Below are 24,014 nucleotides of genomic sequence, written 5' to 3' on the forward strand. Positions count from 1 at the left end.
TGTGGCGCGCAGGCTCAATAGCTGTGGCTCGCGGGCTCTGGAGCACAGGCTCGGTAGTTGGGGCAAACGGGCATAGTTGCTCCACAGCATGTGGGGTCTTCCTGGACCAGGGCTCGAACCCGTGTCCCCTGCATTGGCAGGCGGATTCTTAACCACTGCGCCACCAGGGAAGCCCGTGCCCATTTTTTGAACTGGCTTCTTTGCACAGAGGCCTCTGTTCAGCATGTGCCACGTGAGAGCAGTGTGGTGGTGCTGGAGAAAGGTTACAGACTTCACAGGCGATTCCTGAGTTCAGGTCTGGGCTATGCAACCTGGAGCAAGTCGCTTTCCCTCTTTGAGCGTTGGGTCACTCATCTGTAAAAAGGGACAGTAGTGCCCAGTTGCAGGCCAGCTGGGAGCTCAGGAGCGAGACTGCTGGAGTGCATTGCACAGAGTAGGACTTATCTGTAGCAATGCTCACTAGTCCATCCTCTCTCTGTAGACTATGACACCAAGAACAAGAGTGTAACTTCTGCGAATCACATAGCAAGTACCTGGCAGAGCAGACCTAGAACCCAGGTCTCCATTCCTGGGCCAGAGGTAAGGCCTGAGCCCATGACATGACAAGGCGCCCTGTAAGGGCCAGCTGGACCTCTGCCCTGGCCCAGTCTATCCTGGGTGTGGACAGCTGTCGGGGAGATGGCCAGTGGGACTCCAAGAGGCTGACTGTCCCAGGGACCAAAGCCACTGGCTCTTTCCCAGCTTCGGAGGCAACTCCGCCTAGTGCTGAGAGCCAGGGCAGGACATTCAGAGAGGGACTGGCCCCGCCACTGCCTGAGCCTGTGCCCTGGAAGCAGCCAGATCTGGCCATGGGTGTGAGTCAGTGCCCTTCCTGCCAGGGTCCACTTTGAAGTCGGTGTCCCCTTCTCTGGGGGAGGCAGTGGCCCTGGGAGGCTTGGCAGGCCAGCAGCTGGGGCTGCAAACAGCTGTATCCTAGCCCCTCTGGCACCCCACGGCCCACTGATACAGGAGTCCAGGCACAAACACAAATCAGCAGCAGGACAACGAGGCCCAACGACAGGCACCGTGGTGCAGGACCAGTAGATGGGAACACAGTCTCCGCCTGCCCACCTCCTGGGGCAGCAGGGCCTACGGGGCCCAAACCAGAACCAGAAGCAGCAAAAGCCACAGGAGGCAGCTCCCCGCTCCACAGAGGAAAGGCTTTCCAACAGAGAGGAAAACAATGTGCATGACTGTGGAAAGAGCTCCCACCAGGAAAATCTGTGTATAAATCCCGACCTACCACTTCTAGCTCTGTGGCTTCTGCTCTCTGAGACTCAATTTCCTCATCTGTAAAATGGGGATTAGAATAGCTTCTTCCCAGAGTTGCTGTGAGAATGTTGTAAGGTAAAAATACATTTGGGGCTTAGCACAGTGCTAGGCCTAGCGTATGCACATATAGAGGAAGCTGTAGTGGTTGTTTGCTGGGTGCTAGGAAGTGTCTCTCTCTCTCTGTCTCTCTGTCTCTCTCTCTGTCTCTCTCTCTCTCTCTCTCGACACTCAAGTTCCTTATGTATAAAATCAGGGTTAAAATATTTTTCTCAAAGGTGAGTGGAGAGCACTGAATGAGACCATAAATGTGGAAGATCCTAGGACCATGCCTGGCATAAGACAGATGTTCAAAAATGCGGGTTTCCTTCCCCCTCTTCCAGAGAGATAATGAGTGGCCCAGTGGTGACCCAGCCAAGGGGACTCATCTGATGAGTCCAAACCAGCCCATTTCTAAGGACACTTCAGGCCCTGGGACTTTAGGATTCTGAAAGAAACAGCAAAAGGCAAACAGTGTTTGAGCATCTGGTCAAGGTCCCCCCCTGTCTGTCTGGGAATCAAGTTCATCCTTCAGCAGGACCCAGCTCCCTAGGCCTATAATCACCATGATGGGAGCAATAATGACAGGACCTCAGAAGATGGTGACATATTCCTCTTGCTGCAGGCTCCGAATGAAGCCTTTCTCTGTCCCCAAGCCTTGCACAGCCAGTGACAGCCAAGACCTCCTGTCAGCGGGAGCCCATCTTCTGGGTGTCAGTTTGTACCCTGCAGGCAGAACTTCCAAGAAACACAAAGTGGGCAGGTTCAGGACAGAGGAGGGAGTCCAGAATCCAGGAGCAGGAGCAGAGCTTAGGTGAGCTCGGGATACCAAGAATGACCAGTAGGGTGAGGGGTGCACAACCTTCCATCCAAGGGAAGACAAGATAATGTCCAGGCTGAGTTTGGACAGAGCCCAAATCCCTACCTCAGGGGGAGACTTGGGCCAATGGCCTTTCTGCAGTGTTTCAATTTCCTCCTCTATAATATGTGGTGATGAGTCCTACCCTGGGGGTCATCTGGGAGGAGGATTGAAGGAGCTCCCAGCACTGTGCTTATTAGCACACAGCAAGTGCTCAATAACCGCAACACCCAAAGACAACCCCCCGGCATGTGTCCAGGCCCTGGAGACGAACAGCCCACTGGCCCCCATACCCACCCTTGACTTCTATCTCTGCATCCTTGCATCCAAAGCAGGGTAGGACTGGAAGGTCCCAGCCAAGGCCCAGAGACCTGGAGGGATGGCTGATGCCAAGGATAGGAAGGCATCTCAGGAGGGGGCCTCAAGCCAGCACTTCAAGAGCCCACCTTGCCTCCCACCCCATCCACAAATCTCTTTATGATTCCCTCCCCTCTCCTCTGGTCTGCTCCCACCCCAAGGAACAGGGGCTCTGGAGTCACTGCCCGATCCCAGCCCTGTCTCTTACTACCTAGGTGACCCTGCAAGTGACTCAACCTCTCTGAACCTGTGTCCCCGGGTATAGAAAAGCCAGACTATCTCACAGGCCTGCCGGAACTTGACACTAGTAAAAATCAGTTATGGAAAAACTCCAAATGCTATAGCATGATTAGAAATTCTCTGCAATTTATCTCAAACTTTTAACTACAATAGAACTACCAGAGATTCAAAGATATTTTTTATCCTTACTAATCCCTTTAATTTTAATAAGGCTTTTTAAAACGTACTTTCCCCTCTTAAACATAAACAGAGGTATAGTACTGGAACCCTTTAGTTCCTTTCCCAGCTCAGTGAATAATCGTAACCAGCTGGAAGAAATAAATGAGATCCAGTCCACAAAGCACAGTGCCTGGCACATGATAGGGCTCCGGAACGGGTGCCGTCTCCTTTCCCCAGGTGTGCTCCCAGCCTCACCTCCGTCCAGGCACCTGCCCAATGACCCGCATCATCAAGCCCTCTGAGGGCTTCCAGAACCCTCTGGGACACTCCAGAATCATCCCACCAGGCCATACACAAGGGCTGAGGCCAGAGCAGAGACGCTCAACCCCACATACTCCCCATTTACACTCACTTCCCTCTCCCGCATCCCAGACACTGTCCTGGTTCAGGGTTCCCATCTTTTCTCTGGAACCACTGCACCAGCTTCCTCAGTGCCTTCGACTCTCCCATTATCCACAGGGATTGCATCATTCCCTGCTCAAGACCCTTCCACGGACCCCAGCGCAAACTGAAAGAAGTCAGGACTCCTAAGCTTGGTTTTTAAGGCCCTTTGGGATCTGGGACCTACACGCTCTTGCAGCCTCATCACCCACTGACACCCCCCCTCCACCTTGCCCCCGACACCCTCTGCGACACCTCTTGCCTCTATACGTCCTCAATCTCCTGCCTCCTGGAGAGCGGGGGTCTAGCCTCAGCTGTGCCTCTGACTGCATGACCTCGGGCAAGCTCTTTGCCTCCCTGAGCTTCAGTCTCCTCATCAGGCTATTGGAGGCCTTGTGCAGATGAGACAAGGTAAGGGAATGAGCGTCAGGTGCCAGGAGGGCTTGGGAAACACTAGCGTGGGACCCATTGCCTCCTCCCTGCACCTGCACCTCCGTTTCCTCCACGCTGACAGCAGCTGGTAGGGATTGGCTCCTCTGCCCCAGCAGCAGTAGGGGCTCTCTCTCCCTTAAGCCCCGGAACTAAGACGCTCACAGCCGGCAGTGGCAGCCAGGGAGGGGAGCAGGAGGGAGGACGGCTTAGAGGAAAATTACCCGGCTCCCGCCCAGCCAACAGGGGCTCACAGCTGCCTCTGACAGAGGGGACTTGGGGGCCTGGCAGGCTCTTCCTGAGCCATGAACTTGGCCCCAAGCCTTGACCCCTGTCTGAGCTGGTAGGGGGGTACTCTGGGCCCCACTCCTCTGGGACACTTTGGCATCCAAAGAGGCAGAGAGGAGGAGGAGACAAACCAGACAGGCCTTTGTGAGAGGAGAAAATTGGCTCCTGCTGCCACATGCTGGGGCCCCAGGCACTGACATGAAAAAAGGACCCTCTGTGCCCCATTGCCGTACATCAAACCCTACACCCTGGGGACCATGTCCTTGCGTCATATACTTTGAAGCACGCCCATTGTCACATACACCGTGTTCTCTGTATCCCATACCAGACCCTGTGTTCCTCATACCTTGTCCTGCCTGTGTACCCTGGTGCACAGCCCACGTGCTGCGTCCCATGTCACTTACACCTTGGATCACGCACCATGCACCATGTCACTTCTGCTGTGTGATGTACTCTGTATAGATGGTCCCCGACTTGTGATGGTCCAACTTAACGATTTTCGGACTTTACGACTGTGCAAAAGCAATACACATTCCCTAGAAACCTGGTAGGGGAGCTAAGATCCCACGTAAAGTCAAGCAGAGGCTGAGCAGCCCCTCTGAGGCCCAGGGGAAAGCAGCCATGAGCCGCATGGTTCCCAAACACCTCTGCAGACCAGGTGTGCAGCAGAATTACCTGGGGAGCTCCTGAAAACCCCACGCCCGGCGTCTGTCTATAGCTCGGGGTGGGGCCTGGGAACCTGGGGTTATGAGGCTCAACCTGGACTGGGAAACACTCATCAAAGCCCAACATCTCCTCTCGCACGTGGGGAAACTGAGGCCAGGCAGCACTGGGGACTTGCCAGATCTAGTCCATCAAGCAGTGGGAGGGCCTGGGCTGGAATTGGGGCCCCTCCCTGGTTCCTTCTCTCCTTCCCTCCTCCTCCCGCCCCACTCCTCCCTGGCCCTCAGCCTCCTGGTGACTCAGGGCTCTGAGTCATCCAGTGGCACCAGAGAGGAAACTTCTTAGGAAAAACAATCCCCAAACAAAGCTTCCCCTGATCTGGGGAACAGAATAGGCCCAGGGGGTTAAAAGAGGAAGGGGAGGAGAATACAGGGTGGAGTTGGAAGCTGGGACCCCAAGACTTGGTCTTTCCTCTCCACCACTGAGCCCTAGAGAAGGCGCTTCCCTGCTTTGACCTCAGTTTCCCCTGAGTAAATAACACCTACTACTGCACATAGAAGCTCAACGTGGGCCAGGCCACATGATAAGTCCTTCTCAGCTTTGTCTTGCTGACAATGCTTCCCCAAAACTCATGGCTAGCATCATGCCCATTTTACAGATGGGGAAACTGAGACCCAGAAAGGTTCAGCCCAAAGTTACACAGTTAGGAAGTGCAGAGCAGAGTCCAAACCCAGGGCTGACTCCAAAGTGCTACTCTCACTCCTTTTAAAAATACCTACTGCATAGCGTGGCATGCTGATCTTGTCTCATAAACCGTGTAAGGTCAATGGTCCAGTAGGGGCTCAACCACACATGCTTTTCTCCTTTCTTCCCTGTGTCAGGACCTGCCTCAGGACTCCCCGGCCCAGTGGGGCACACACATGAACTTGGGTATTCACCCAAATGGCTCTAGGCAGCAGGAACACAAGGCAGGAAGCACCCAGGGCCTGATGAACCACAAAGGAGCATTTGAGCAGGGCCTTGAAGGATGAATGGAGGTTTGTCCTCCAAACAAACCAGCACGCCAGGCGGAGAGAACAGCAAAAGCAAAAGCTCGGAGGTGTGCCCCCACTGGAAAATGCAAATACTGGAGAGGCATGCCTGGGGTTAAGACCTGGTGGGTAAACACCGGAGGGGCCTGACTGCTAGGGGTCCTGGCCTGATCTGAGGCAGTGGAGGATTTTTTAAGCCCGGAGAGAATAGGCTCGGAGCTGGTTTCATCTCTGCAGAGGGCCTGGCTGGCGGATGAACTGGGAGTCAGGACTGGGACTTCCCCTGAGGCCTCCCTGGAGCTCCTCTTCCAAGCAGGCCTTGGGGACGACCCTAGATCCCTTGTTACTCACCCATGGGTCAGAGTCGCCCCTGAGGGCCTCTTCTTCCACCATAGCTGGGCTGGGCAGAGGACAGGCGGGCCTCTCCTGACCACATCAACCTAATCACATCGGCCTATAAATAGGGCCCTGTGGCTTAGTCTGAAATAGCTGTGCCAGGCCCAACTCCACAGGCACACAGTTCCAGAAATGCTCCTTCGCCTTGACACAGTTAAAACCCAAAACTTCCTCAGGACACTATTGTTCATGCTCTAATTCACTTTCTTAAACACGAGGCAGTGGGCTGGGGGGAAGAGCCCACCCACCTACTGCAAGCTATTGGAAATGGGCCTTGTGGCTTCTTTTCTGCTTTCCGCTCTCTGGGGACCCTGAGCAAGTCACTACCTCTCTCTGGGCCTCAGTCTCCCCAAATGTAAACTGGGAGGTTGCACTTGATATCCTTGGGGCCCTTCTAGTCAGGGTGCTCCCCAGAATTGTCTAGGGGACATTGTTACCCCTTTCCCAGTCTACTTGGGAACTTTGAAATTGTCAGTATTTTAAAAATTAGAATTGCAATAAATACTTGAGACAGGCCCAAACCATGCCACTGAAGGGCTGGATGACCTTGGAGGAGTCACTATCCCTCTCTGGGCCCCAGATTCCTCAGTCATAAGATGAAGGTGCTGGTAGATTGATGCCTGAGGTCTATGACATTTTTTTAATTAAAATTTTTTTTGTTTGTTTAATATTTATGAGAACCATGATAGGCCAGACTTGTGCTGAGTGCTGGTGCTAAAAGACAGGTAAGACCTGGTCCAGCTCTCGGAGCCCAGCCCTGTGCCACACCCCAGTGGGGGAAGTGTAAGGGCATTTCCAAACCACTCGGCATCCCACTATAGGCTCCCTTCAGGGCTTCTGGGGACACCTTGTTTCCAGTTCACATTACAGATTTATGGCCACAGAGGAGGCCTCCCAAAGGGGCAGATCATGACAAGGACTGGGCCATTACCAACCAACAGGGAAATAAAGATAACCAAGCCATCACTAGGTACCAGGCATATGCTTAGGACTTTACTTCCCCATCATTAATCCTCAACAACCCTAATATCACCCCCATTTCACAGATGAGGAAACTGAGGCTGAAAGGGGTTAAAGGACATGTCAAGGGGCACATAGCAAGTCAGAGCCAGAGTGATGCTCAGACCTGCTTGCCTCTGGAGCCCAGGGTGTAACCAAACCCCAGCGAAACAGCTCAGGAGGGCCAGCCAATGGGGGAATGACCCAACAGGGCACAGAACAGAAAGAGGCACAGAGCATTTTACTGTGTGTGTGTAGGTGGGTGGGACTGATAAGGCTTCACCCAGTGATACTCATTCTCTCCAACCAGTTCACAGCGTTGCCTCTTCGATCCGCCCTCCCCTCTGCCTCCCACCAACAACTGATTGTTCTCAAATCCCATTGCTCAAGCCACTCCTCAGCTCAAGACCTGCCATGGCTCCCTGACACCCAGAGGATCGGGACCCTGCATTCAAAGCCTCTCCCATGCGCGCTCTCCCAGTCTCCCCACCTCAACCCCACCCTCCTGCTTTAGCCACTCTGCTCACTAGTCCCCAAGCACAGAGGTTCCACCAGGGGGCCAAGCCTTTGCACGGGCACCTCCCTTGCCTGGAATGCCCATCCTCTCAGCCTAGCGCCTGACTCAGGGGGAAGCCCTCTGTGGCTCCCAGGGCCCCAGGCGTCAGCCACCGCAAGTCTGGATCTCCCAGGGCAGGACAGGGTCTGATTCACCTCCTCTCCCCAGTGCAGAAGTTCAGCAATGAAAAAAATGCAAGGAGCCCAGAGAATGCTGGAAAGTACACATTTCAGGGCTGCCCAACACCAAGCCTTGTACTGAGGAACAGCGTCAGGATGCCACAGTGTGGAAGAGCCAAAAATTACAGCCTCGGGGCTCATCAGGGTGGGACTTGTGACTCTCTCTTTCAAGCGTTCTAATAATGAAATCGGGGCAAACCTCTCCCCTACTTTAAAACTTTCAGTGGTTCCCCAGGGGTCTAGGAAAAAGTCCAAACCCTAACCAAGGTCCCCAAGGGCCCGCACGACCAAGGTGCTGGCTGGTCTCCAGGCCCTTCTCTCGTCGTGCTCCCTTCTTTCAGTTCCTCAAGGCCTCACTCATGCTGTTCCCTCTGCCTGGGGCTCTGTCCCTACCCACTCAGCCACCTTCTACTTCTTCTTCAGGTCTGAGGGTTTTCAGGAAGGCCTCCCTCATCTGTCCAGACAAGATCCCATCACACCCACCCAATCCCATATGCTCCTGTGACGCTGGTCCTTTCCTTCAAAGCTGAGGAAAGAATGAATTTGTTATGTGTATGACAATGTATGTAAGACCCAACACTGTAAGACCTTGAGGGTTGGAAAAATCTCGTTCGTTGCTGATTCTCCATCACCCAATCCAGGGCCTAAATATCTGTCAGGTGAATGCAGGCATGAAAGAATGAACGAGTGAGAACTATATTACTATAGTATAGTATGTGTAGTAACTATGTTACTATACGTGTAACTCTAGAGAGAAGTAGTCAGAATCCTGCTGAATGTTTGAGGCAAAAAACCAGGGCCCTGATGAGGAAGGTCAGAGAAGTAGGAGATAAAATGAATGGTACAGCCCACCAGAAGCAAAAAGAAGAGAGAGCTTCTAGAAGGAGGAGGTATCCGAGGCTCCAGAGAGGTAGGACATGGAGAGCGGAGGAAACACCACTGGATTTTGACAAGGAGGAGGTCACCGGGGGGGTCCCCTCAGAGGTGGGCGTGAGGTAGGGTACAGCACAGGGATGGAGGAGGGAAGGGGTGGACACACAAAGCCCTCAGCTGACAGGTTCCCACTCGGTGGGTGCTCACTTCTGCAGAAGTGGGAAAGCAGAAGATGGTCCCTGTGTCACTGTCGCCAAAAGCATTAACACAGCATAACTCTCTTTTTGGTGACAGATCGCTTTGAGGCACTTCGGCTCTGGGAGTTGTCAGGGCTCAGTCTCAAAATCAGGAGCGTCAGAACCAAGATGGCCCCCATCCCTCCTCTCTGGGCAGCATCAGGGATGCCCCTTTATCTAGAATCCTCGGGATGCGGCTACAATTGGACAAGTCCCCCTCTCCGGACCCAGCGGGCCTTGTAGGAATCCCCAGCTTTGAGGACACAACGTTCTGGAGACCATCGGAAGACCCTTTCATCTAAGCTTGGGGAAAGAGGAACAGCTCCAACTGCAGTTGGCTTGTCGTGTCACCCCCTGGAAGCCAGCTGGGCTGCAAGGATGAGTAAGCCCTGAGGCATTCGGCCCCTTCTCCTTTTGGCAGCTAAGGGTGATGTCATGACCTGGAGGGGTGTTTTCCAGGCTCTCCGCACGGTTGCTATCACAGACTCACTTCTTTCTTTCTGTTCCGACACTGGAAGCTGGGTTATTCCCCTAGTGCAGATCCTTCCCCTTTCCACAGCTCACAAAGCCCTTCAGCATCTATGAGCTCGTGCAGTACTCACGACAACCTTGTTAGGTGACTGGGGGAGACCAATGCACCCATTTTATAGGCAGAGAAACCGAGACCCGAGCTGGCACCTGAACCAGGTCTCCTGCTTCCAGCTGAGGGCTCTGCACTCCACCCCCTGCCTCTCAGCCTCCTTCAGCGGGTCACCTGTGAATCTGATAGTCAGGCGGGCCCCGCCCTGCCGGCCATCCCAGGTGGGTATGACTCATCCACTTTCCCCATGACTCACCCTTCTCACTCCTCCTATGGTCAACAAGCCTGGAGCCTCCTTGGCAGCTGTACCCCAGCTTTTCTCACCTCTCCAAAGAATTCCTACACCTCCTCCTCACGGGAGTCCGCCCTCTTACCGAAGCGCTAACAGAGGCCTTGAGAGGGAAAGCGCTTTCCTACAGTCACCCAGCACGCAAGCAGCACAGCCAGGGTCGGGGCCCAGGAGCCCTGGCACCCAGCCCAGTTCTTGCCTCTTCCCCACGGGATCACCCTTGCCTGGCCTCCGTCTCAAGGGAGGGTGAGGAGCAAATGAAGGAAGTAATGAGCAGAAACGTTCGCTGAGCCTTTTACTAGAAAAACCTCAGGGACCGCCTTTGAATCCACTCGTGGTGACCAGCAGCTGCTTCCACAGTCCCCTCCAGACTCCCCTGGGCAGCCAGGGCTGGCTTTAGAAGGACGCCAGGGTGTCTGCACTGCTCTACCTACCTTGCAGGGCTGTTGGGTGAAGAGGGTTGCTCCTGTCGGGAGGTGTCGGGACCAAGGCGGAAGCACGGTACAGGGGGTTATCAGCACCACCTGTAAAGAAAGCGCCAAGACTCCCAGGGTCAGGGGCTCAAGGTCATCTGGTCAAAGCCCCATGTGATACTTCCACTCGTCCCCAATCCCCACCCCCCCTCCACACCAAGATCACATAGCCCCTACTTGCACACCTCCAGCAATGCAGCACTCACTTCCTGCCAAGGCTGCAAGACCTTCTGTTGGAGAGTCTGGCTGGTTAAAAGGCTTGTCACAAGGATGTGCTAAAATCTCTCTTCCTATGCCTCATACACACTAGTCCTAACTCTACCCTCTGGGGTCCCCCAGAACAGGTCTCCCACCCTGTTTCCCAATGTCTCCATAGAGACTTGAAGACAGTGACCCTGGGCCCCTCAAGTCTTCTGCAAGTTGTACACCCCCCTTCCTCCAGCTCTTCCTGAGATCAAGGTGTCTGGTTCCCTCCCCCTGCTTCCCTGATCTACTTCAAATGAACCCTGTCCCTACTGACAGCACAAGGCTCAGAATTAAACATTTAGCCGAGCTCTATCCAGGGCAGGGCAAGCAGAACTCTCACCTCCATCATTCTAGATATCATGCCTCTATTAATCCAGCCTAAAGTCCCACGAGCATTGAAGGTAACCTCATTGCATGACTGAATTTAGCTTATGGTCAGCTTCAGAGCTGTGGTTCAAGATCCTGGAGTTAGACAAAAATGGCCCCTCATTTAACTAATATGTAACTTAACCAAGTTCCTTCATCCTTCTGAGTCTCAGTTTTCTTCTCTGTAAAAGAGGGATTGTGTTAGAACCTACCCCATAGGCTCATTATGAGGATTAAATGCGATAAAATATGTCCAGGGTTTTGAACAGTGTATGTGCTTACTCTGATTATTAATCTCTAAGCCTTTTTCTAAAAATTATATCTTTCTCATCCTGTACTGGTGCAGATTGGGGACCCAAGCTGTTTACATGCCATGTCCCCACCTCTATGCTTAGCATTGCTCTATTATTGCAAGACTGTATTATCACTATCTGGTGACGGTCTTTCTCTCCCATCAGACTGTGAGCTCCATTAGACTGTTTTGCCTTTGAAGCTCCAGCGCTGCAACGTGACCTAGCAGACAGCAGGACCAGTGGGTATACGCTGGATGACTAAACGAAGGGCCAGCCTACGCCGGCCCCAGAGTAGATCATGCAGCCCAGTCTTTCAGCTCCCACACCTTCAGGGACAACCTAGATCGTCACCCTACCTCACTCCCAGACTCATTCACGGCTCATCCACATTCAGGCAGCAGCTGAGCACACTGGCTCCTGCCTGAACTGGAAAATTTCTCTGCCCAAACCTGCTTCTCCAAGCCAAGGGGAGAGAGTCCAAGATTCCAAATTCAGTGGAGCCCTGCAGGCTCCTGGGATTAAGACACAAATCAACCCTGTTCTTAGCTGACAGTAAATGGCCCAGACATTCCTGTGCATTTCTGCATTGTGAGTGGCACCAGTGCATAGCAAGGGATCTGGAAAGAGGTTGGGCGATTATCTGGGCCCCATGACCTAGAGTTAAACGCCACCTCCATGGGCCCTCTTCAAAGAGTTCCACAGAAACTTCCCAGTTCCGCGGGATAGATCAAAGTAGAGCTGGGTTCCTGCAAATGACTAATGACTTCCCACTTTCTGTTAACTCCCTGAGGACAAACCTTTCAAATCCAGCCCCCTTCTCTTTGACACACCTCCAAATCTCACGCTCATCCTCACCAGCAGTGCTGCATTTGTTCCCAAGTGTCACCTGTTTCACCCTCAATGCTCTCCACCTCAACATCAGCACCATCACCCACCATTCACACACTGGGCCAGGCCAGACACCGGGGCACCAACCTCTTCAGCCTTCCCTGCTCTGTCACTCTCAGCTGCAAAACTGCCTGCTGGTTCTACCCTAATGCATCCACTTCTCCCCACCCCCACTGCCAACATTTTGGTCCAGGCACCACTGCCTCTCACCTGGGATACTGCAGTGCTTCCTACCTGGTCCTCCCACTTCCTCTCTCCTCCCCTACAGAGCAAGCCCAGACCACGTTACTCCTCTGCTCAGACTCGACCATGGCTCCCCGACAGCCCCCAGATAAAACACAAGATCCTCGAACCTTTCAACGCCTTTTACAATCTGCCCCCATCAGCGCCTTGAGCCTCAGCTCTCATCGGTTCCTGTCTTCCACCCACACCCCTCCAAGCTCCAGCCAGACACAGCTGCACTCTGTTCCTTGAATCTTCCTGTAATCTTTGCACAGACTGTTTCCTCTGTTCCTGAACTCTCTTCCATCCCTGTTCTTCTTTTCTCCCGCTCATGATCAAGCCCAGCTTTCCTCCAAGAACTCTTCTCTAACCTCCCCTTCCCCCGTGAGGCTGAGCTCCTCTGAGCCACCACCCACCTCCCCTATCACACTGTTATGGTCTGTTTCCAAGTCAGCCTCCCCCATCAGACCAAGACCTGCTCCTGGCTATCCCAGCGCCTAGTCTAGGGCCACCACAGCTCAAGATTCATTGAAGGAAAGAACTAGTAAATCACATGCATGCACACATGCGTGTACACGTGTGTGCACACATGCATAAACACTCATGCGCACATGCGTTCACAGAGATGGCAAAGGGTACAGGTGCTGCCATCTATGGGCAAAAAGAGCATTACACTCTTTTCCAGGCTTTGGACACCGGGAGCCCCAGAGTTTCAAACTCAACTGGATTTAGAATTAGCTCCAGCTAACTCCAAGTTGGTCTGTTTTCCATTTTGGACCTTAAGGCTGCCACAACTTAGAAACAAGGTCCATAAACCACTAGCTCTAGTCTACCACCCACATGTTGGATGGAGCCATAAAGAGGAGGTCTCCTTCCAGTACTCACCACCCCAGTCTGGGGCTCGCGTGGTGCCTGTTTGCTGAATTATATCTTAGAGAGGGAGAGAAGCACTTTCTAATAGTCAGAGCTGCCCACAAGTGGAAAGAGTGGGCAGAGAGCTTGCCGTTAGTGAAAGTGTACAAGCACCAGGAACCCCATCTGTTTGGGTGGCTGAAGAGGAGCTTTCTGCCCTGGAGGGAAGGGGTGGTTGGGGGAGGCTGGAACAGAGGTGTTCTATCCTAAAAGACGGCTCCCAGCTCGCTGGGAGGACCCTCAGATTTTGTGGGGGCAACATGTTATCTGTCCAGTAACGCCAGAAGGGTTCAAATGGCCGCCCCAATGACAACAGCTGTCATTTTTTGAGCACCTACCGAGTGTTAAATTCCTTACATACACCATGTCTCATCCTCACAATAACTCAGCCAGCAGACGTCACAGTCCTTATTTTGTGAAGGAAGAGCACAAGTTCAGAGAGGTGAAGCAATGTGCTCAGGGTCACACAGCTAAGATGTCGGGGCAGCTCCCATCAAGTCAGGCTGCCTCCCCGATACCTTGGTCTCACTAAATTTCAAGCTATAAGGCTGGGCCTCTTGCTCACTAGAGAAAAATATAAAGCTCCACTTACTCTAGACCGGGGTTAGCAAACTTTTACAGTAAAGAGCCAGAAAGTGAATATTTTAGGCTTTGCAGGCACATACCCTCTCTGTTGCATATTCTTCCTGGTTTGGTTTTGGGTTTTCTTTTTTACATTTTCACATTTAAAAAAATGTAAAAACCATTCTTAGCTTAGAGACATACAAAAACAGGCTGGGGCTTCCCCGGGGCTGTAGTTTGCAGCCTACAGCTACAAAAGAATAATATTTATAATCTTGAGTATAAAAACTTCTGGTGGAAATGTTTATGCCAAATGCTAGGTCCTTCAGCTGTATTTCTCCCCCTTCAGATGGCTTCCTACTGAGTCACTCTCTCCTGAAGAAGAGCCCTACCTCGCTCTGCAATTAGGTAGCAAAATATTTCAAGGGCTGTTCAGATTCTAGAAACTCATAACTGTGGACCAAATACAGTTCAACTCAGTGTCGTGAAGAGAGGAGGGAGGCAAATACGATGGGTAGAAAGAACCTCAAAAAGAAGACATCAAGAGATGTGGGCTCCGGCTTCCCTGGTGGCGCAGTGGTTAAGAATCCGCCTGCCAATGCAGGGGACACGGGTTCGAGCCCTGGTCCAGGAAGATCCCACATGCCGCAGAGCAACTAAGCCCGTGAGCCACAACTACTGAGCCTGCGCTCTAGAGCCCGCGAGCCACAACTACTGAGCCCACGTGCCACAACTACTGAAGCCCGCACACCTAGAGCCCGTGCTCTGCAACAAGAGAAGCGAACGCAATGAGAAGCCCGTGCACCACAACAAAGAGTAGTCCCCACTCGCCGCAACTAGAGAAAGCCCTTGTGCAGCAACGAAGACCCAATGCAGCCAAAAATAAATAAAATAAAATAAAATAAATAAATTTGTATATAAAAAAAAAGAGATGTGGGCTCTAGTCTGGGCCCTTACCAAAGGATTTAGAATCTTACTGTGCAAAGTGTGGTCCCTGACCCAGCAACATCTGCATTACCTGGGAGCCTGTTAGAAATGCAGAGTGTCAGGACCCACTCCAGACCTATGGAACCAGAATCTGCATTTTCACAAAATCCCCAGGTGATCTGTGTGCAGGATAAGCTTGAGATGCTCTAGAATATCCCTTACATCCAACTGCAACATTGTTAACAAAACCCTTCCCCTGAGGAGAGAAAGGGTCCAAAGGCATCTTTTTTTATGTTGTAATATTAAGTCTCTGCCCTAACATCTGCACCACTGACCTCAAAAAGCTTGAGGTCACCCACTTTAGGACGCACAATCAAGAGACCAAGACCTGCCGTTGGATCTTGTAATTAAGCCTTTGACTGGTGGAAAAGTAGACCCAGGCAGACCAAAGAAGGTGCCCATCCCCATTTCACAGTGGCGGAAACCGGCTAGAGAGGAAAATGACTTTCACAGGACAACACTGCCAGGACAGGCTCGGGGTCTGACCACGACCAAGTTCCTTTCTTCCCAGGCCTTGGGTTTAATAATAACTGAAATCCTTTTGGTTTAGACCGGAACTTTTGAAATCTCACAAGTGGTGGAGCAGCAATCAGAGAACTTGCTTTGGGCTTTAGGAAATTCACTTGCTCTCGCTGGGCATGAGCACCCCTGGCCATGAAGTGAGGAGATGGGACCAAGCAACTCCCGAGGTCCAGCCGTTATGGTCAGAATCTGGAAACGGTTTCAAGGCGAGGAGGCAGTCAGGAGAGAAGCCTTCAGCACAGGGTGACCACAATCACAACAAAGTCTCTGCACTGGAAACACAAAGGCAAGTCCATCTGTCCTAAGCATGGAGGCAGAGCAGTGACCGGGCATAAGCTCAAGGTCTTATGGCAAGTGCCAAGCAGAAACTGGAGTGAGAACCAGATTCTCTCTGCCTCTTCAGCCTGGGATCTTAATCGTTATCCCTTACTGATGCTGAACTGTGCAGATCTACAGGCATACCTCGTTATATTGCACTTCTGTTTATTGTGCTTCATAAATACTGTGTTTTTCACAAATTGAAGGTGTGTGGCACCCTTCGAGCAAATGATCTTGTGGCATCATTCTTCCAACAGCATTTGCTCACTTTGTGTCTCTGTGTCACATTTTGATAATTCTCGCCATATTTCAGACTTTTTCATGATTATTATATTTGTTATGGTGATCTGTCATCAATGATCTTTGCTGTTACTACTACGACTCACTGAAGTCTCAGATGATGGGTAGCATTTTTTAGCAATAAAGCATTTTTGAATTAAGGTATGTACATTTTCTTTTTTAGACAGAATGCTATTGCACACTTAATAGACTACAGTATAGTGTAAACATAACTTTCACGTGAACTGGGAAACCAAAAACCTTGTGTGACGCGCTTTATTGCAATATTCACTTTATTGTAGTGATCTGGAATCGAACCCACAATATCTCCAAGTTATGCCTGTATTTGCTAAATGAAGAAATAAAGTAGATGCTTCAGGAAAATGGTCCCTGAGCCTTCTAACAGGACAGCTTGCCTTTTGATAATCAGCTTCCAATGCTCCTTAAAGAATGCTGCCGCCCTTGTGAATGGCTGGCGGAAATAAAGAACTGCTACAACCTTTCAAGGGTGGCAATTGGGCAAAATGTAGCAAAAGCTGTAAATACATCATTTTTGACCCAACAACTTCATTTCTTGGGCTCTCTTGTAGAAAATAATGAAAGAGGAACAATTTATGCACTAGAATGTTGTTCATTGCAGGATTGTTTATAAACAGCCTGGATGCCTAATAATAGAGGATCAGTTAAGTGAACAATTCACACCATAGATACAATAATAGAGAATAATAAAAAATCAGGTCAGCGTTTATCATTTTAATAATAAAAACGTAAAACTTGTTTTTTACAAATAAAATGCATTATTTCATTTCTTTAATTCCCCCAGACTATTGGAATGAAAGATTTTAAATAAACATGCATTTATCTTCTTAGGTAGAGTATACTTTTGTTTTCTAATCATTTATTTTTTATTTTTATTTTTTTTTAACATCTTTATTGGAGTATAATTGCTTTACAATGGTGTATTAGTTTCTGCTTTATAACAAAGTGAAACAGCTATACATAATACATACATCCCCATATCCCCGCCCTCTTGCGTCTCCCTCCCACCCTCCCTATCCCACCCCTCTAGGTGGTCACAAAGCACCAGCTGATCTCCCTGTGCTATGCCGCTGCTTCCCACTAGCTATCTATTTTACATTTGGTAGTGTATATATGTCCATGCCACTCTCTCACTTTGTCCCAACTTACCCTTCCCCCTCCCCGTGTCCTCAAGTCCATTCTGTAGTAGGTCTGCATCTTTATTCCCGTCCTGCCCCTAGGTTCTTCATGACCTTTTTTTTTTTTTTAGATTCCATATATATGTGTTAGCATACGGTATTTGTTTTTCTCTTCCTGACTTACTTCACTCTGTATGACAGACTCTAGGTCCATCCACCTCACTACAAATAACTCAATTTTGTTTCTTTTTATGGCTGAGTAAGTATACTTTTAAAACTCTTTTAAAAATTAAATTTAGAGTACTAAATAACATGAAAAAATATTTATGTTATAATGTTGGAAAAAAACTGAAAAGAATAGAAGATTACAAACGTGGTATGACCACAATTATATGGGGGTAAAAAAAAAAAAATGTGCTGAAAATATCAGGAAGGAAATGCACCCAAATGTTAGCAGTGATTATCTCATGTTGGCAGAATTATGGACAGTTCTCATTTTTTTATGCTATTTTTATTTTCTACATTTTCTATCATAAAGAGTTATCATATTTAGAAAAAGAAAAAAAGTCAGTGGAGGAGGTGGGGAAAAGTACCCATATCCCATGGGTATCCCACCCATACCACTTTGCCACTCCCTCAAAATTAACTAGTATTTACTGAGTACCCACCAAGGGCCCAGCACAGCCACAGCCACTATAAAAGGAAAATTAAGGGCCAAGCCCCACCCTGAAGGCTCACATATACCAGGTATATATTCTTTGTCTGGCAAATAAGCGGAGCCCAGATGATATCCTTGTTGAAGCTGGAAAGAAATAAGGTAGTTTGCTTAACCAGTTCAGCAGAATAAATAAATCCACTCCCACTGGTGTGGTGGCGCCTTCATCTGAGTTCCCTGAGAAGCTCTGCAGCTCTAACTGCTGCTGGAGCCCCCTTGGGAAGAACATGTTTCAGGGATACATTTCAGCCCAGGAAGAAAACTGTTATCCCTGAGTCCAAGCATTGAATGTAAGAGGTTCTGAGGCAGAACCAGCAAGGTACTGGAAGGAGTAGGATGGGGGGCCTGGGAAAGAACCTAACTGGCCATGTGGCCCCTGGGGACCCCTGGGCATGAGAGCTCACATCTCCAGGCCTCGGTTTCCTCATCTGTGAAATGGGACCCATAACAACCTCAGGGCTACTGTGAGGCTCAAAAAAGAGAAAGTAAGGCATTTCAGCTCTCTAGGCTGAACCTCAGTTTCCTTATCTGTAAAACTGAGTCAATATCTCCTCCCTAGTAGAGCTGTTAAAAGATTAAACAAGGCGGTGAAGACAAAAAGTGAACACAGACAGTAAGAATACTACAGACAGGGGCCCTCATCCTTATTGCTTATAGAACAGGGACTAGGATACATGAATGAATCCTAGGCCTCAACTTCCTTATCTGTAAAATGGGCAACCAATTCAACACACAAAGACCAAATTTATGAACAGTAGCTGAATCTCCAGCTGGCACTGGTGCAAGTCACTTAAACAAAAATGACTGCTGTGGGCTCACTTTATGCTTACAGACGTGCGGGTCCCATGTTCCTGCACTGAGCACAAAGCCCTCTGACTCAGAGGCCACCAGAGCTGGGAAAGCCTGACGTTATTCCATCCACCCACCTAGTGCCAGGAGGACACTGGGGCCCAGAGGAAGGCAAGGATTAGCTCAAGTCACCCAGTATTTTGTCAGTGGCAAAACCAGGACCCAAGCCCAGGCCTTCTGCTGTCCAGCCTTGCCCACCACGCCTACTGCTGTCCTCTGCCCTGCCCTTAAATTGTTGATGTGGTCCCAGGCAGGGCAGGGGAGAGCAGTCAGTCTACATCCGGGGGTGGAGGGTGGGGAAGAAAAGCCAGAGAGCAGCAGGAACCCAGCCTGCCTGTGGTCTCCAAACTCTCAAACCACACCAGGCTGAAATATGACACAGGCTCACTCAGTTGAAAGGGAGGAGATATTTTTACTTAACATCCCCCAGCTGCCTGAACACTGGTCTCTTTCTTTCCCTCCCCCCCCAAAATGCATAGCTCCTGGGACCTGGTTTTCCCTGCTTCTGCCAGCATTTTCTCAGGAAATAACCGTGGGGCAAGAGGGGTGCCCACTCTTCCTGGCTTCCTCGGAAAGCTTTCCAGAGCATGGGCTCAAATGGTGAAAGGAGGGAGACAGGGCCTGGCTGGGCCCCCTGCTAACTCTCTGAGTGACCCTGGGCAAGTCTGTGTCCTCTCAGAGCCTGAATTCCCTAAAATGGAGGGGAGATGGACCTACACTCTGGAGTCCTGTAGACAGTACAGAAAAGCATGAGTTTCCTCACAGTCCCAAGAGGCCCCTCCAGGCCTGTGTGCTGCAGAGCTGAGCTCCCCAAGCCACGCACACTGATTTGCATCCCTCGTCACAGCCACAGCAAAACTCCCCCTCAGTTCTCATCATGTCAGGACTAAACAGAACCTCCTGGAGAACATTTAGTGCAGTGATTAAGAGCTACAGCTCTACAGTCAGACCTCCAGAATCCTGGCACCAACACCTAACAGCTTCACAACCCGAGGCACGTTATTTAGCCTCTCTGAGCCTCAGTTACCTCCTCTATAAAAGCGGATAATAGTAGCTACCTTAGAGGAATGGTTGTGGGGAACCAACAAAGTAATTAATGCTCCAGCACTTGTTTTACTAAAAGGTAGCTTTTTATTATTATCACGGAGACCAACATCTCCATTTTACAGATGAGGTCACTGAGGCCCAACAAACTGGGACTTGTCCAAGGTCACTCAGAAGAACTCAGACTACAGCTCCACTCCTAGGTCAGTGTGTCTAACTTCTCGTAGTCCTACAATCTCTAATAACCAAATATACATGCTCAGAGACTAGATACAGGCTGTAAAGTTTTCTTGAAGGAAACCAGAGACCAATGCCTCAGCGAAGGATGACAGACCACGCAGAAATCATCTCCATGACCTGGCAACTTCTCATGAGAGACCCAAACTGCCCACATGGAGTGGGGAGAAGTGACCCTCTGGCACTGCATGGCTAAGCAAGAAGTGTGAAGGCATCCAGTCTACAGCTCTTGCGCGTGCCAGCTTGGCAGAAGTGCACACAAGGCTGTCAACAGGGGCCACCTCTTCGGAAAGAAGGGGGTTAGAGGGATGAAGCCCACTCTATACTCTTCTTTACGTTTGAATCTTTAACAATATTTTTTTGCTTTAAAAGTAAAACCCAAGACTGAACAACTCAGAATAACTTAGCAACCTTATCCAATAGCTATAAGCCTATTGTCTGCTTTTAGATGAAATTTACTGCAGGTTCTGACAGGTTCTTCAGCTGGGCTTCCAGAATCTGCCACTCTAGTCCATTCCGTGGTCACTGCTCTGGTCCAGACCTGCACTCTCTTGACCATCCAACAGCCTCCTTGGGATCTCCCTGCCTCCAGTTAGCCCCTTCCAATGCATCTGCTACATCAGCCACAAGATTAATGAGAGTTTTGATCACTGCCTTCAGGATAAAGTAAGTCCAAGCCCTTAGTTTACAATCTAGTTCCATTTTGATTTACAGTCTCAACTCCCACCACTCCACCTTTCGCTCATCTGCCATTCTAGCCATGTTGATTGTTCAGAAAACCTCAGTGCCTTTGCATGAGCTGTTCCAGCTTCTTAGAATGCCTCTTCCCCAATCGCTTTATCCTCTGGAAAACTATTCCTCATCTCCAAGGCCTGGGTCGGCCAGACAGACTTAATTACCCCTTTAGGCTGAAGTAGCTCTCAGTATTGCATGTTTGTTCCAACCACTATAGATGAGAAGCATCTTGAGGACAAATAGCTTTGTCCTCCTCAAGGCTCTGGGGCCCCTCACAGGGTAAGACACAGAACACGGGCCCAGAAGAGCGCTAAATCAAGGAAGGAGGGAAGGAAGGAAATGCCCTGAGAGGCAACCCCTGCAGCCTCCTCCTGGGAGCCGCTTGCTTTTCCAGATTCATGTTAGTCCACAATAAAAAAGACTATGGAAAATTCTGGAGTAAAGTTCCTTTCCCTGATTCACACGGAAACATTTGCTGCTGTGAAACTCACCCGGGTGCCAATCCAAGCTCCCCCGGCTGTTTACAATTTCCCTGGCATTTATAAATAGCGAGGCCCCAAAGAGGAAAATGGAGTTTCAAGAGAGCTGGATGCCAGCTGTCCCCACTCCCAGCCCTCCTCCTTTGTTCCAAGGCCTCTACCCCTTAATTAACATCCCCAAGAAACACCAGCCAGTGCCCCGACGTGTGGGTGTGTGTTGGGGCAGGGGTGTTGCTGCAGTGCTCAGTTTCTTTGGGAAGGGAACTCGAGACTCAAGAAAGAGTCTAAAGCCCCACCAGCTAGAAGGAGTCAGCTAAGTGAGGCCTGGAACTGGGTCCCAGCCCTGCCCCTTCCTCATTGTGTGACTATCAGCCAGTCACAAACTCTCAGGGCCCTTCAGTTTTCTCAACTGTGGAACGAACAGGGCTGGGGGGAGACTCCAACAAGCTATAGTCACTGTAAAGCGGAGTGCAGCAAGAGTTCACAGTGCCTTGGTCAGAAACATGGTCCTGGGAGAACAGGACCTGCAGGATTAAGCCTCAGAAAAGCCCCCAGAGGCCCTGCCTTCCACAAAAAGCAGTTACCCCCAGGGCAGCCCTGAATGTCTTTGGCTCTACAGAGTTCTGGGTGTTGTAAAGATGTCCTCTCTGCTCTGAGGAAGATGTGAGAGCAGGATAAGGAGTGGATGTCTGGGCAGATGAGGGGCCGCAGAAGAAGCCAATGTCCCCCAACAGTCTCCAAGGACCCAGGCTTCCTTCTGGCCACTGCCCAGAGCAGCCGGCCTGCACTGGGCCAGGAAACACTGCTGTAATCACGATCTGGGGCGTTTGGACCCAAGAAGAGACGGGGGCCTAGAGGGAAAGGGAGATTCCCATCACTGTCTTCAACTCTGAAAGAAGTTTCCGTGTGAGTCAGGGAAGAGAACACACTCTGCAGGGCGGGGGAAGAGACGGTACCGACAGGTAGCAAATGCAAGCGGATTCTGGAGTAGGAGGAAGAACTTTCTAACAGTCCTGGGCCCTGAAAGAGGAAGGAGGTGGAGGGCTCCTCATCGTCGGCGGAGCGCAGGCAAAGGCGTTAACCCTGGAGTCCAGGATCCGCGGAGCAGACCGCCCCCCAGCGGAGCCGCCGCCCAGCCCGCGGGCTGGAGACCGCCGGCAAGCGAGTGCAGGGGTGACCCCGGGCCCACTTAACCCCAACCGCGCGAACTGGGTCAAAGTTAGTTCAGGTGCTTGCAGCAAACGGGGCCTGTGGGTGGAGGCCTGAGCCTCCTCCTCCCCTGCCCTAAGCCCCCAATGCAACTCTCCTTGGTCCCCTGGAAGACCAGCAAGGTGAGGGAGGAAGCTCTTCTCCAGCGACGCCCCGGCTGCCGGGCCGAGCTCTAGGCGCGGGCAACCTCGGACCGGACCGCGAGAGGAGGGAGAAGGACCCAGAGGCCCGGGATCCCCAGATGCCCCAGGGTCGTGGTCGCTCCCCTCCCCTACCTGCTGCTGCGGCGCTGGCGACGGCGGCTGCTGGGTCCAGCTGTGCTCAGCTGGTTCCTGGCTGCGGGGCAGGGGCGCTGCGGTCGCCGGGCTGGGATGGGCAGGGCGCGGGCGGGAGCCGCCCTCAGGGCGGGGCCGCCGGGCGGTTGGGGGGGAGAGGGGAGGAGCGACGGCCCCTCCCATAGGCGGCGGGGAGGATGGCGGCTCCGGCTCCTGGCTGGGGTTCGTGGAGTGCACTGCATGTGACTTTGCCCCAAACCCCTCGCTACTTGCCCAAGGGAAGCATCAAGCTCCCTGCTTTACACGGGAGGGAACTGAGGCCCGGAGGCCGAGGGGAGATCTGCAGGAACCTGGGGGGCAGGGGAGGAGACCCGGGGAGCGCTTGAGCTGGGCTGGGGCCAAAGAGCTCAGTTGGAATGGGCAGCGTGCGGAGGCAGATTCAGCTCCGGGGGAGGTCAGGCTGCAGGAGGCAAAACCACTGAAACCTGGGCAACCCACAAAACCGAGGAGGCGTATAAGCAGCAGCTAGACCCACTGAAGGGAACAAAGGAGCAGAATGATTCCCAACTGCATTCAGAAACAAGAAATAGAAGAAATGCCAAAGCGCATCCTTGTCTTTAAAATATTAAGCGGCGGCTTTGGAGTCACACCGCCTGGGGTGGACCCCCCTGACACTTACTAGTCCTGTAACTTTGGGCAAGTGACTTAACGTATCAAAGTTTCAATTTCCTCATCTGTAAAATGGGCATCATAGTTTCCTCTTCATAGAGCTGTTGGGAAGACTCAGTGAGAGAAAGACTCAACACAATGGCTGGTACTGTGGGTTCTCTATAAATGGACGTTCTTATTAGTGTGATGGCGGATATTATTTTAGATGATAGAGCAAATCCACACTGTCAAAAAGATGAATGCAACGTCACTTTTAAACAAATGTAATATTTTATTTATAGCAATAGCATCTCACATGCATTTGACAGAGAGCCATTTACGATGGAGGAGGGCATAGGACAGCCTCCCAACAGTCCTGTGCAAATGTGATATCCTGGCCTCTTGCAGCTGCTCTGTGACTGCAAGTTGGGAGGATTCACACTACAGGAGACTAGACCAGATGACTGAGATGTCCATTCCCAGCTTAGGTGCTGGCAGCAGTCCCATGTTCAGCTGGGTAAACTTCCCTCCAACAGAAGGTAAAATGTACCCAGTCAATAATTGCCGAGGGCTGGGAATCAGAGACAGAAAAGCTGGTGTTGTCAAAGTAGCAGAGAATCTAAGAGCACACACTCACTTCCTGGTTTTTCCTAGTTCTTCCACTGAGTAGCAGTCAG

The 24,014-nt window shown here is 51.1% G+C and overlaps 1 protein-coding gene across 3 annotated transcripts in view; it reads right to left on the bottom strand.

The window, feature by feature from the left end:
* GSN (gelsolin) overlaps positions 1-22,796 on the bottom strand; it is a 56,049-nt gene extending 33,253 nt beyond the window's left edge. The window contains exons 1-2 of one of the 3 annotated variants that reach the window (XM_068552753.1): positions 22,690-22,796; positions 10,357-10,446 (exon numbers count right to left, since the gene is read on the bottom strand). The gene's annotated coding sequence lies outside the window, so the exon portion shown is untranslated. Of the gene's footprint in view, positions 1-10,356; positions 10,447-22,689 lie in introns of those variants that run through there. The other 2 variants (XM_068552755.1, XM_068552756.1) reach the window with 2 other exon arrangements.
* Between the last annotated feature and the right edge of the window lie 1,218 nt (positions 22,797-24,014).

This window comes from Eschrichtius robustus, chromosome 10, assembly GCF_028021215.1.
Source record: "Eschrichtius robustus isolate mEscRob2 chromosome 10, mEscRob2.pri, whole genome shotgun sequence".
In the NCBI taxonomy this organism is placed as follows: domain Eukaryota; kingdom Metazoa; phylum Chordata; class Mammalia; order Artiodactyla; family Eschrichtiidae; genus Eschrichtius; species Eschrichtius robustus.